Source organism: Lactuca virosa, chromosome 3, assembly GCF_052849685.1.
Source record: "Lactuca virosa cultivar CGN04683 chromosome 3, Lactuca_virosa_CGN04683_v6, whole genome shotgun sequence".
In the NCBI taxonomy this organism is placed as follows: domain Eukaryota; kingdom Viridiplantae; phylum Streptophyta; class Magnoliopsida; order Asterales; family Asteraceae; genus Lactuca; species Lactuca virosa.
The window spans coordinates 437,433,517-437,449,358 of NC_136428.1; positions in this window are offsets into that span (position 1 = coordinate 437,433,517).

Here is a 15,842-nt window from a genome sequence, read left to right on the forward strand (position 1 = left end):
TGAATCGAGTTTGTAGATGGCTAAACGTGTTTAGACATAGCAATGGTTGCTACAACGTTCATGAGTACTCATAAGTTATGAGTATTGGAATTAACCCACGCTCACTTGTATCACTTCATGGAATTTATCTCGAGTGATCGTGAGACGGTAATATCATATAAGTCTTCAAACCTAGAGATATGAGTTGTTACCTATGAGTTGGTTGTGCATTGATTGCACGTAAACGCATCAGTAACTTGATGTTATAAAACGTGCCTTTGTGTATAATTCAACAAGTAGTAGAAACAAGTATATGAGTCGAAGTTTATCTGTTCCTTCTAGTCCTTGGAGGATTAGAAGTGATATCTGGGCCCCTCGATGATTTTGTTTTGACCTATGTACCGGGCCCGATCAGAACCTAATTGATGTGTTCAATTTAGTTCTTTGTCAAACAAATCGGAAATCGGGAAACAAACTGCTGGACAATAAGTACGACGTTGTTCCATGTATTTGTCCGGCTGATATCATGAGAACAGAGGATTATATGATCACTTATCTAAAATGGCGCTTCATAGTTCAACAGAGTTTTCGAGAGCTACGATTGCTGGTTGGTTCCTGAAGTAACATACGCAAATACAGTTATTAGACTTATCCAAGTGGGAGACTGTTGGATAAGGTGTCTAAGTCCATAACTTATTTGGTATATACTTGACCCGACCCGGCATGGTCCATTTGGGTTGCACTTCACCCAAACTGTTTATGTATAATTTTATGAGAATTGTATACTTACGATTTATTAATATATTATAAGTTATAATATATTAATATAAAGTTATGTTATTTAATTAGTTTTAATCTTGAATTAATTATGAATTAATTTAGTGATTAAAAGGAAGACTAATTAAATCATGGGCTATTATATTTATATGGTGTGGGTTAATACTCATTTGTTAATGGGCTAAGCTTATGTGGAAGTCCATGGATGATCCATGGAGCTTTTAACCCATGGATCCTTGGAAAGGAAAAGACATGGGTTATTAGGGTTTCACCCTAACCATGCACACTATATAAATCATGCACACTATATACCCTAGTGTGTGTGTAATAGTGGTGGCCGATTTCTAAGTGTTAGTATACTCTCTCATACATTTTCCAAGTTTGTGGTGATTTGTGATTTCCATTTGAGGCATTCACATTATTGGTGCTTGGCTCTCAAACTCCAAGGAATCAGCAATCAACAAAAGGTATGTAATTCATCTAGTTCTTTTATGTTTAAAAGTACCCCATGCCATGCTAGATAGGTTATAAACCTTGGAAATTAATATTTTGCATGTACCTTAGACAAACATAGATCCAAGGTTTATTAGGGTTGCATGTATACTTAGGAAGTGTTAGAATGCTCAAAACCCAACAAAAAGAAGCAATCATGGAGCCTGACCGGATCACCGCAATGTAAGAGGAGTTAACAGAATTTGAAAGAAACAAAGTATGGAAACTAGTACCGAAGCCAAAAGGTCACACAATCGTTGGTACTAGATGGGTATACAAAAACAAGCTTGATGAGTTCTATGTGGTAGTAAGAAACAAAGCAAGGCTAGTAGCTAAGGTGTACATTCAACTTGAAGGCGTTGACTATGATGAAACTTATGCCCCCGTAGCCAGAATGGAAGCAATACGCATTTCCCTAGCGTATGCGGCACACAAAAATATCAAAGTACATCAAATGGATGTGAAAAGTGCCTTTCTGAATGGAGAACTAAAGGAAGAAGTTTACTTGCCACAACCTCCAGGTTTCGAGAGTCAAGAATGTTCAAATCACCGCTATAAGCTAGAAAAAGCAGTATATGGTCTTAAACAAGCTCCAAGGGCATGGTATGAGAGTCTTTCTGAGTTTCTTGTCACGTATGGATACAAAAGAGGTGTGATTGATCCCACTTTGTTTAGAAGAGCAAATGGTAATCACTTAATGCTTGTCCAAATATATGTGGATGATATCAACTTTAGATCCGCAGATTGCGGTATGGTGAATGACTTTACAAAGCCCATGACAAGTAAATTCCAGATGAGCATGAATAGAGAGATTAATTTCTTTCTAGGACTTCAAGTCAAACAAGTCCCTCAAGGGATATTCATTCATCAAGAGAAATAGACCTCTGAGCTGCTGAAGAAATTCTCAATGGACAATTGTTCCTCATCCAAGGTCCCAATGGCCTTCGGATACAAGATCTCAGCTGATCCTACCGAAGAATCAGTTAACCACAAAACTTATCGTGGAATGATTGGGTCATTGATGTACCTCACCGCAAGCATACCAGATATTGTCTTTGCAACAGGCTTATGTGCTAGGTACCAAGCAGATCCGAAAGTATCTCAGTTGATCGCAATCAAAAAAATTATCAGATATTTAAAGGGAAGCAAAGCGTTAGGCCTATGGTAACCCACAGGAAATGACTTTATGTGACAGTCGTCAAAATTCGAGTCGGTTTTAGATTTGACTAAACTTAGTTGCACATATAGGCACTACACATACTAGACTTAGTAACTAGAAGCTAAGTTATAACCTATTAGAAACTTGGAAACAATTAGAATAAATGGATAGTGTGCATAGATTTCACATTGATATGTGAATTCTATAACTACTTAACTGTAGAGACTATCCATATTCGGGTCATTCTTTGACTCGAACACCATTTCATGAATCATATTCACACATCATGCACTTGACCTAGAAGTAGAAATTAGGTCAAAATTCAAGTAATTTTGATATCCAAAGATTTACAAACTCTCAAAAACCCTAAATGCCCTAAAAACTCACATTTATAAACTTTGACCTTAAAAATTCTATAAAAATAATCATGAACCTTATAATATGATCTTATAACAATTAAAATTATGAAAATGCATTCAAGGAAAATGAAATTTAACTCATTAACATTTACCCTTAATTTATAAACCAAAAATCAACACTTTTATGCATACAAACTTGGTTAAGTTGCATCTTTTATAAATAATTGATATTTTTACAAAATATTTAAAATTTATAAAGACAAATGAAAGGGAGAGGGATATTATAACCTCAAAAGTCGGATTTCTCTCTCTCTCTCTCTCTCCTCTCTCTCCTCTTCCCAACACACTCAATCACTTTCCCAACACACCCACTCCATCTCTTTCTCTCTCACACTCCCTCACTTTATTTTCTCTCTACTCTCTCTTCCTCTCTCCCTCAACCATGAAATTGTCCAGAAAACAAGTCCAAGAACACACCTCAAACACAAAATCTTCATCATGTAGTGCTGTTCATTAAGGTAGAACACGATTTCCTTTCATTTTCCTTCAAGTTTTTAAGATTTTTCTTGCATTTCCTTCTTCTTCTACACCTTTCTATTAGAAAATATGTGTGCATGTTCATTCACTTCATTTTTGATAATGATGGTGGTAGGATTTCACCCAAAAACAACATGCATGTTGTAAATGATGAAATCCAAGGACCTAAACCTAAGTCAAGATCATGAAAATGCACTTTTCTACAAGTTTTGGTGGAAAATCACCACATGCACTCTAAGTTTTCTTTAAAAAAACGATTTTTGAACATTTCAAACTCATGAATGGTCTTCAAACAAACATGCATGTGATGATCTTCAAGTTTAGATGCTAGATCATCAAAGTATGTTGTTAAAAGCTTTCAAATATGTTCATGAAGGATTTATTTCGAAATAAATATCTAAATCTCCTTTTCTGACCAAATCCGATTTTTCCCAGATTTCTACCAACAAAATGAGATGTTCTACAAATTTCTAGAAAATAATTCATTTATCTTGAATTATTATAATTATTGAAATAAAATAGGGCAATAAATCATATAAAATACGTTCTGAGGTCTATAAATTCTAGGTAAATTCGTGGATGACCCCTATGCTACATAATTATCCCACAATAAATTTCATCGGTTTTTGCTATTGTTTAATATGATTTTGAATTTTCTTTTTGTTTAGCCCCAATAAATCATAAAACTGCTTTAGATAATTTGAAAAGGATATATAATAATTTTCGCAGCTTATACGCTCTGTGGAAGACTTAGAAAAATATTTTCAGAATTTTTCATAATGCATTCCTATTTTTCCCCGATTTTTGTATTTATAATGGCGTAAAAATAGAAAAAATAGTTCTGCTCACCCAAAATTCATGAAAATTTACCAGAACACGTTTAATTACATTAGGAGGCTACATAAAATTTTTGATGATTTTTCTCTTCTGTATACTATTTTTCTCCTATTTTCTAAGATTAAATACACTTAAATACACAAAATCAGATTTCTTTATATAAAAACCACATTTGGTATTTTTCCCAGATTATTTACTCTGTAAATGAAGTGTACAAAAATTTTGGTAATTTACTTTAACTATTTAATAATTATTCTCCAATTAATGATTATTTAAGAGGATAAAACAAAGAAAAATAGAAAGACTAATTGAAAAATATATTTTATATTTTTCACAGCTTCTACATGTATAGTAAAAGTGTTACAAAAAGTTTGGGTAATTTTGGAAACTGTTTTCTATTTATCCCCATTTTTATTAGAATAAATGCATAAAAATCATAACATTGGGTTAAACAGTTTAGAAACCCCTTTTTATATTTTTCCCAGCTTAAGTATGTGTAATGACATTGTTATAAAAAGTTTGGGGTATTTTCATAACTGATTTCTATTTTTCATGAATTTGTATCTATTTAGAGAATTAAATATGTGAAAAATGGTTATACATATTCATAATCCATGAAAATTTATCTAGAAGTCTTTTAGTACATTTAGAACCAAAATCTGAAGTTTGGTAATTTTTATTAACTGTTTAGTATTTTTCATGATTTTATGGTTATTCAAGAAACTAAAATCGTGAAAAATAGTCAGACAAATCAAAAATTCAAGAAAATTTATCTTAAGGTCATTGACTTCAATTAAAACTTAAATGCAAAGTTTGGGAAAGTTTAGAACTAAATTGATTTAGTTTTGAATATTTAATCATTGGAACACCTCTAAAATGTTAAATATTAACATTTCAATAATGAAAATTTTCCACTTAAATTGTTATATAACAATTGATTCTTTGAAACTTAATTTCCACAGAAAAATATTTGTAACTTATCAATATTAAATTTTGACACATTATTGGCATAATTCTATTGTAGTAGTAAGTATACTAGTGTTAGATTTCGATTAGAGACTCACTAGCGAATACCATTATTGTAGGAATCGGTAGTGGTACACGTGGAACGTAGTTCAAGGCATCATTTGCATCATCTCAATGCATAGTGAGTATTCACGCACTCCCCTATTTTCAATTTTTTTATATTTTGGGGTGGAAAAGCATGTCCCGAAAAACTATTATTTGAATGTTGTATTTAAATTGATTTGTATCAAACATGATTGCTATTTTATTGCTATATCTCTCTATGTATGTCTATGCAACACGGAACATGAGAACTTATCGTATTAAGGCCCTTCCCTTATCTCTAACCATTAACTCTTTGAGCCAATGGTCATTATGGATAGCGCTATTAGGAATTCACAACTCCTCACTCGCCCGATTGCTGGAGTGCATGATACCATATTAATCTATGGAACGATAAGCATAGATCTTGATAGGGCTTCAGTCATAGGCTTGGTTGAGAACTCATTGTTTGCTCATACACATACAAACTTGTTATTTATTATGGCAATAAACTCGTTTATCAATTATAGCAATCAACTTTGTTTCTCATTATAGCAATGAACTCTGTTTCACATTATAGCAATAAACTTGTTTATTAATTATAGCAATGAACTTTGTTTCTCATTACAACAACGAACTGGTATTACTGAAAACTTATATACATGTTTTAGCAATGAAATTGTTTGCTCCTTGTAGCAACGAAATTGATTACTCATTTTAGCAATGAAACTTGTTTACTCGTTTGAGTAACGAACTTTATCTTCCATGAGAATATGAATGTTGCATCTTATTTGGGCAACATACCTTATCTCTCATGATGACAAAGAACTTTGTTTTTACAAACTTATTTACTCATTTTAACAATATACTTTTATTATTGGAAACTTTTATCAAAACTTTGATTTCAATTCATGAAACCAATATTATTTTGTTTATCTGTGAGTACTCACCAACTATTTTTATAGTTGACGCTCGTTTTACATGCTTTTTCAGGAATCATCGAGTAAGTGGCACTTAGGGACACTTCACTTTTAGGAGCATTCACATGTGTTGTATTTCAATTTACATTGTAATTTCTTTTAAAAGTTGTTAAAACCCATCGTAAATTTGTAATGATTTTTAATACTATGGTTGATGTTGTCTTTTAACTTTTGCTATGAAACCCTTTATACTGCCACGCCTCGTGTTTCCGCTTTAGCGGGGTGTGACACTTTAGCCTTCAAGCTTTCATGGATGCGGATCATGTTGGATGTAGATTAGATCGAAGAAGTACTGCAGGTGGATGCCAATTCCTTTGAGGAAGACTAGTCACTTGGTCTTCAAGGAAGCAAAAGTGTGTCTCATTGTCGACCTCAGAAGCTGAGTATGTGGTAACAACCAGTTGCTGTTCCCAAGTTCTATGGATGAAGACTCGACTCATGGATTACGGATACAGAACGCTGCAAGTACCAATTTACTGTGATTCAGAGAGTGCTATAGCGATTTCTCATAATCCTATTCACCATTCGAAGACGAAGTACATTGACCTACGGTACCACTTCATCAAGGATTACATCCTCCAAGGTAACATCAAACTACTTTTTGTTCCTACTCATGAGGAAATCGCAGATGTTTTTACCAACGCACTTGATGCTACAAAACTAAATACCTTTCTAGAAATGCTAGGAATGATGAATCCATACCCTCAATTCTTTTTGAATTGATTAGGACCACATACCATATCTGGTCTCCAAGTGTGGAAGAGTTGCTTCTTTTCAAAGTAAAACTCTTGAAGCATTTTCCCACTACGGTTCTAGAATTATATATTCATTATATATCTTTTCAGTATACTCAATATACCACAATCATATATAATCTCTATATAGTCCTTGGGTCCTTTATTTCTTTTATTTCTAACTTCTATTCAAGTGTTCCTTCAGTTTACGCTAAAGCTATCAAACTACAGTCTACCTCAGTCATCTTAATCCATCCGCAGTTTCAACCAATGACATCGCAGTCATCCAAACTCAACCGCAGTTGCAATAAATGATTCCTCAATCTCTTCAAAAAATGAGACTTTTGTGTGCTACTTAATGTTTTTCATTAAATACAAACATTCTCTTCAACCATTCATTTTGTTGCATACAACGTTTCAGTCTCTTTTAAATTCTCTTTCCTTAGTCAGGCCTATTTTAGGCTAATAGACAAATAAATCGTTTTTCCATAAAACACAATCTTTTAAGAAATCTTTTTTCCTAAATGGTCATGTCTCATAGCCGTTTAGGGTCTAATCCATTTCAACGTATGTTTTTTTCACAATGGATAAAAACCCGCACCATACGTTTTACCGGCGTCTGATCATGGGCCTGACACACATTAAATGCTCCGACTTTCAAGGAAATTAATTCATTCTGCTTTTCTTTATTTGTGGCTGATAATGGTAAAAACCCAAAGGTTTTTATCTTTAACAAATGTGAATAAATTAACTACAATAAAATTTCTAATCCAGAGGTATAAAATCCCCAATTCCTCCCAAGATCGCTTTATGCTTTCTAAATCCCTAAAGACGATCTTCATCTTCCTCACCCATTTGCTAAAGCTCTTTCCTGCAAGTTCTAAATTTTTCTTACTACAAACATGGTGAAATCGGGTATCTCCAAGAAACAGTCAAAAGCTTATGGGTCTGCTCGTCCCACTGGCTCAGAAACTACCATCAAAGATCACACTCCGTCCATAACATCAAGCAACTTCAGAGCGATATTCGAAGATCATCCATCGTACAATGAGGCACTCCGACTGATGATCAAATTTCTCCCAAAGCATCCTCTCTATGGTGCTTTCAAATCGTTCACTGAAGTTGTTCCTCTTCGAACTCTGTTCAAATGCGCCTTCTCTGCATTCCGCCCAAGCCACAAACTTCAAGAAGTGCATCTCAATCTGGTTGATGACTCTCTGGCTGTTCTAACCAAAGCCAAGTTTTTAGAAGCAGTCAATCTTCGAGTTCTTCTCTCGACGAAGTTCTACTCTCCTAGCCTTAACGATGTGATTTCAACCCTGTATCAGATGGGTTATCAGAAGAAGTTGAGGGTAATCGGAGATATCAAGAACAATCAGCTCCCGACGGTGTGATAGTTCGTCTTTCACTTTGTGATCAGAAGCCTTTCCGGCAGGACCGACGGTACTGACAATATGTGGATCAAACTGCTAGAGATTGTGTGGTGTTTCTTCACTGGTAACGCGGTTAACTATGGACAAATCCTATGGCATAATTTCTTGCAGTATATTCCAAAGGAGGCTCCTCGAGAAGATGCAACCGAGCTCACTTTTGCTCGATTCTGGTCTTTATGCATCTCGGATCTACACAAGGATGCCACGCTCGATAAGGTTGATGACTCGACACTATTTGTCACTCTCGATTTGAAAAGGTGCACCCCTTCAAAAGATCAAACAACTTTTGGACCAATTAGGATATTGCCTAGATATATTTTGGAGTCCCTTGGACTCACAACTGTTGAGGTAGTTGACCACATCATGGCTACAAGTGGTGTTGAACAATACCACTGTTCCCCTCCTAGACCAAGTCTGACTACTGCAGCCCCTACTGCAACCCAAGTTCCTACCGCAAATTAGGTTGATCAACCCAAATTCAAAAGGGTTAAGCAAACTGTGACATCTAAGAAAGCTCCCCACAACACCATCAAAAAGGGGGGCGTTCCATCGAGAAAATGTAAGACCGCATGATCCTCTGTTGTGGTTCACCACTCAACATCAACCTCAAAAGATTCCCTGGTAAACATTGATGAAACTCATCATGAGTCCTAAGTTTCAGGTGATGTGTTCAGACGTAAGAAACTGAAATTGACCCCAAGTCAAAGCCAAATGCGCCCCACGACTCGTACCGCATTCTCTCAAAAGATTCTGGTAGTCCATGGAGCTACCGCAAGCTCACCCGTTCATACCCCATCTCACCCATCAGATAAAATAAGTGTATTTGTTTCATCTCAACATCGAGAAATACCACCAGTCGAATCCCAAGTGGATCATATTGGTTCGAGTCGCCCTATGGTCTCTAGGGAATCACACTTACACTTTTTTGAGCCTGAGGAGTTGAACTCCATTTTTCTTTGAGTCACACAAACACTGTTGGATTAATGTCTAAGTCCATAACTATATTTGGTATGTACTTGACCCGACCCGGCATGGTCCATTTGGGTTGCACTTCACCGGCACAATTTATATGGATAGTTTTTTGAGAATAGTATATTTATGATTTATATTAATATATTATAAGTTCTAATATATTAATATGGAATCATATTATTTAATTAGTATTGATCAAGAATTAATTTAGAATTAATTAAGTGATCAAAATGAACTAATTAAATATGGACTCTTATATATATGGAATGGGCCAAGTTCATTTAGCTTTGGCTAAGCTTTCATGGGTAGTCCATGGAGTGTGTAACCCATGGATCATATGAAATGAAAGGTCATGGGTTTAATCCTAGTCTCCATACTATATAAAGATGTCCTTGGTTGGTGAAATTGGCACTAGTGTGGGTACACTAAGAGGGCTAGCCGATTTCACTAGAGAGAACCAAAGTATTCTTATTCTCAAAGTCTTCGAAGGTGTTTTGGTGATTTGTGATTCCACTTGAGGCTTCCACACTATTGGGGCTAAGCTCTTAAAGCTTGAAGACATCAAGCTACACCAAAAAGGTATGTCATCTAACTAGTCTTTGTAGTATAGTTGCCTCATAGTATGCTAGTTAGGATTAAAGCCTTGGAAAGTTCTTATTTGCATGTATAATATAGAAAACATAGATCCAAGGTTTATAGGGTTGCATGTACACCATAGGAGTGTTAGAATGCTCAAAACCCAACAGTGGTATCAGAGCCTAGGCTTGTTTTCATGTTACACTTGCAAAAACTGCTTAAAAATCGAAGTTTTTTTCCTGTCTAGATAACGGACTCGGCGAGTCCATCAGGGGACTCGACGAGTCCATGCCTTAAAAATGTTCAAAACGATCCAACTCGCCGAGTTGGTTCATGCACTCGACGAGTTGGACCCCCAGACAACATATATTCGACTGTTTTGGCTAGAAATGGACTAGGAACATTACCCTAAGTTGTTTTTGAACTTATAAACCTATTTTTGATGTGGTAATGTTCATGCTAATCCAATTTCAAAGATAATTGTCAAAAGATTCATGTTTTGTATTAGTTTAAGAGTATTGCTAATTACATGTAAAAGTTTGATGTGAATTATCTTTGTTCATATGAGTTGTTTAGATTAATAGAAAAGTTAATTGAATAGTTGTTCTCAATCCATTTTAATCTAAAAGTTGATTCTAAAATGTGTTTGTGTAACTAGTCCTCAAGTTACATGAAAAGTCACATTTAAGTTTCTTAAAACTCATAAAAAAAAATTGTCATAGGTTACAAAATGAAGAGTCTTGTTCTCATTAAATGGTTTTATGATTCCATAACTTGTCCTCAAGTTGTGGAGGTTCAAGAGTCTCTTCATTAAATAAAATATGTGTAACCTTAGTTAAACTCATAAAGTTTCCATAAGTTATGAATTATGAAGAGTCACTTTCTTAATTAGTTTAAAGTCTTCCATAACTTGTCCTCAAGTTATGGAACTTGAAGAGTTTTTTAATTAAAACTACTTTAAACACATAAGTTATGGAATAGAAAAGTTTTGAAAGTTACAAAACTTGCCCTCAAGTTTTGGAATTTGAAAAGTTTTCTCTTATGAATACTTTAATTCCAAGTTTAGCCCTTAGAATTTTAAAAGTTAAAATTCAACCCTTATACTTTATAATATTATAAGTTAATAATATATATATATATATATGTATAAGAGCAAGTCAGTCTTACCGTTAGTAGGCCTCATTCCCGAAGCCGGTCTATAAGGGCGGTATAAGGTTACTGCCTATAAAATGGCAGTTTAATGGGTGTCCACTCTCACCCACCGCTTCCTTGACTGGTGGAGGGTCGTTTGCCGAACGGGTAGGACAAAGACTATAAATTCTCCCTTCATTAAAAGTATTAATGATAAATACTAACTAACTAAACCTTTTATAAATACCCAATCTTAGTTACTTAGGAAAATGTGAATAAGGTGCTAATCCATGAAAGTACACTTTGCACTTTGTTTAAGTCGGTTAGTGGAGCGTCTGTGGTTAACCGACACACTAACTCATATTTAACAAGGTAGGAAAAGGGTAAATTAATGTTTATCATAGTATCGATGGAGCGTGTGTGGTTAACCGGCACATCGATTGAGGGGTAAACACTTAAGGGTACCAAGTAATTTGTATGGTTACTTCACACCTTGTTTTGTGATCCTCGGCATCCCAGTCAAAAAACCTGAAGGGCACACTCGAGATTGAAACATGCCTTTGAAAAGTTCAATGAATCTCAAAAGAATCTAGGAGTTTCAAAACCAATTAAAACCTAATAATACATTTCGTTTATCTTGGTGGAAATTGGTGAATCGTCATGCACCTACCTTCAAATATTCTATAGCTTGGATTACGGCATCCCTCTTCCAAGTTATAAAATATTGTGTTGGGTCCTAGCCTTAATATTTCATATTGGGTGTTATATTAAGGACTTTAAATCAACTATCTTGAATATCTCCCAAAAGATGTCTAGTTCAGACATCTATGATCATCCCAAATCTCTTGGAACTTCACTTCCTCCACCTCCTCCAATTATTCTCCCTAACCCACAAGTTCTTGAAAAGTTTAAGGTCACTCAAGCCCTATTGGCAAGCAAAGGTCTATGTGTGATCACATCTTGGAGATGTAGTCACATATTGACAAGTCGGGAGAGTTGGGTGTCAAAGTCTTGAGAAAATTGGTGGTTCAACTACTTTCTAAGTCACATAGTGAGTTCCTTTGGGACTCCTATGAAACAGACTATGACAAGACCCTTAATGATCTTATCTATTTGCTAAGATCAACTTCCTAAAACTTTATGGACATTGACAATGATGACATTGGATATCCAGTAAAGCTCTCTCTTCCCAATGGAAAGGGATCGGCCATAGTCAACTCGGTTGACCAAATGGTAAAGAGAGAGGCTAAGTCTTAGATAGTCCCATTATCAAGGGTCCATTGCCAAAGGAAGGGGCATTGGTTGCGAAGCTGCCAAATTTACCTAAGGATGTTAAAGTCAATAAGTTTGACTCTACTTCAGGTAAAGTCCATTGTCTAACTCTATTAAGTTCCTACTTGGAGATTCTTATTACATGATGTGACTGGTGTTGGATATAGTGTCTAAGTCCATAACTTTATTTGGTATGTACTTGACCCGACCTGGCATGGTCCATTTGGGTTGCATGGCATTGCAATACTTGGATAGACTAAATGAGAGAATAAGGCACTTATGATTATTAATATATTATAAATTCTAATATATTAATAATAGTATTATTTAATTAGTATTGATTAAGTATTAATCTAGGATTAATTTGGTGATCAAAGTGAGACTAATTAAATATATAGGGTTGATTATGACAATCATCAATTCTTTTATGGTGGATTAATGATCCATGGTTTATGGGTTATGGATGTAACCAAATGGAGCTCCATGGATAGTCCATGGGAGTTACAAATCCATGGGTCATGGGAAATCAAGAGTCATGACAATTAAGGGCATTCATGTGTAAACCCTAATTGTGACAACACTATAAAAGGAACCCTATGGCTAGCAAAAGTGGTGCTAGTGGACCTAGTGTTACTAGAGAGGGCATAACCAATTTTGAGTGCTAGAAGTATTCTCTCAAGTTATTCCAAGTCTTGTGGTGTTGTGTGAAGCATTTGAGGCACAACATTTGGGGTGCTAGGCTCACAAAGTCTTGAAGGAATCCAGGCAACAACAAGGTATGTATTTCTACTAGGTTTTATGTTTTATGTAATCCCCATGCCACGCTAGTTAGGAAATAACCTTGAAAATGAAATTTGCATGTATATGGAGAAAACATAGATTCAAGGTTATTAGGGTTGCATGTACACTTAGGAAGTGTTAGAATGCTCAAAACCCATCAGTGGTATCAGAGCCTAGGATTGTTTGCTGTATACTTGATGCAAAACTGCTTAAAAATCGAAAATTCTGCACTCTGACGACTAGACTCACCGAGTCCATGGGGAGGACTCGCCGAGTCCATGAACAAATTCATCCTACTCGACGAGTAGAATAATGCACTCGGCGAGTAGGAGCGTGTTGGGCAGTTTTTTCGAGTTTTGTTGCTGGAAATGGATTAAGATCATTATCCCAATCTGTTTTGGACTTGTAAAATCTGTTTTTCAAAATGATAATGATTATGTTAACCCATTTTACATGACTTTTATCAATTTTCAAGTATTGTATATGTTTATATGATTTTCTTGAAATTGTTTGATATGAATATTTGTTCTTATGAGTTTTTTAGAAGATCATAGGAATTTTGTGTAACTTACATGCTTGTTTAATTCATGATCTTAATGCTAATGATGGTGTCCATAACTTGTCCTCAAGTTATGGATAACCAAAAGTCACTTCTTTTAATTATGATTAAAGAACTAAAGAGGTTTCATAAAATGAAGAGTCTTCATTTTATGAACCATTAAAACTCATAAGTTACAAATTGAAGAGACTTGGAATAGTTTCAATTCTTGCCCTCAAGTTTTGGAATTTGAAAAGCCTTACACTTTAATTCCAAATTGAACTCTTAGAATTTTTTAAAGGTAAAAATTCAAGCTTTATGGACTTCATTAAATTAATTAAAGTGTTTAATTAAAAGAGTTAATAATTCCATAAAGACATGGTTTAAGTTTAATTAAATTAAGTATAGTTTAATTAATAGATTAAACCACCAAGTATTTTAAATGTTTAAAATACACCCTTATACTATTATTATAATTTTAATTATATAGATATGTATAAGAATATGTCATTCTTACCGTTAGTAGGCCTCATTCACGAAGCCGGTCTATAAGGGGGGTATAAGGTTGTTGCCTATAAAATGGTGACTTAATGGGTGTCCACTCTCACCCACCGCTTCCTTGATCGGTGGAGGGTCGTTAGCCGAACGGGTAGGATATGACTTTAAATACTCGTTAAAAGTATAATGAATTATAAAGTAACTATACATTATAAATTCCAAATCTTAGTTACTTTAGGAAAATGTGAAATTGGTGCTAGCCCATAAAATTACACTTTGTACCTTACCAAGTCGTTAGTGGAGCGTGTGTGGTTAACCGGCACACTAAAATGGACTAGTAAGAGTGGCAAAGGGTAACTTGACTTTATTATAGATCGGTGGAGCGTGTGTGGTTAACCGGCACATCGATTAGGTAATATTGTTGAGGGTACCAAGTCAATTTGTATGGTTATTCACACCTTGTTTGTGATCCTCGGCATCCCAGTCACAAACTTGAGAGGGCACAATCGAGATTCAAACATGCCATTGAAAGTTCAATGTATCTCAAAAGATCTAGGAGTTTCAAATCCAATTTAAAACTTAATTATATTTCGTTTTTTTATGGTAGGAAATTGGTAAATCGTCATTTACCTACCTTCAACTATTTTATAATTTGGATTACGGCATCCCTCTTCCAGTTATAAATAGGTTGTTGGGTCCTAGCCTTAATATTTCATATTGGGTGTTATATTAAGGACTTTAAATCAACTAACTTGAATTTCTCCCATTATAGATGTCTAGTTTAGACAGCTATGGTCTTCCCAAATCTTTAGGAACAAGCTTCCTAATGAAGATGATATCCCAAATGGCAGCCAAGGTGAAAGATCAATCCCTTTGTTGTGCATTAGTAGGACTGGAAATCATACTTCACTTCCTCCACCTCCTCCAATAAATCTCCTTATCCCACAAGTTTCAAGACATGATAAGTTCTAAGTCACTCAATCCCTATTGGCAAACAAAGTCTATATGTGCTTAGGTCTTGGAGATTAAGTCACATATTGACAAGCCGGGAGAGTAGGGTGTCGAAGTCTCAAGGTAGCTGGCTGTTGACTTGGTCACTCCCTGATAACAGATCACGACATGACCCTTAATGATCTTACCTATTTGCTTGATGATGCTGAATCAGCAATGATTTGGAGCATTGGTAAAGCAAAATTTGATTGGAAGATCAACTTCCCAAACTTCCATGGACATTGACAATGGTAACATTGGAAGTCCAGAAAAACATTCTCTTCCCAATTGAAAGGGATTGGCCATAGTCAACTCGGTTGACCAAATGGTAAAGAGAAAGGCTAAGTCTGTGATAGTCCTGTGTACCGTTTCCAAAGAGTCCATATGTTTCTGTTGCCAAAGGAAGGGCAATGGTTGCGAAGCTCCCAAATTTACCTAAAAGTCCATAAGGATAGTAAAGTCAAATGTTTGACTCTACTTCAGGTAAAGTCCATTGTCTAACTCTATTAAGTTTCTATTATGAGATTCTTATTGCATGATGTGACTGGGTCACATGTTGATGTTTTAAGAATCAAAGAAAAGTGAAGAAACTTAAAGGAAGTATATGCTGATTCTGATCGCGAAGAGGGATTTTGATCGCATGGTTCGGTGATCAGAATTTTGAGCTATTACTTAAGAGTTGAGACATATTGCTTACGAATAGATAACAACAAGGTTTTCATATGGGTTGTAAGGATAAGTTTTTCGCAAA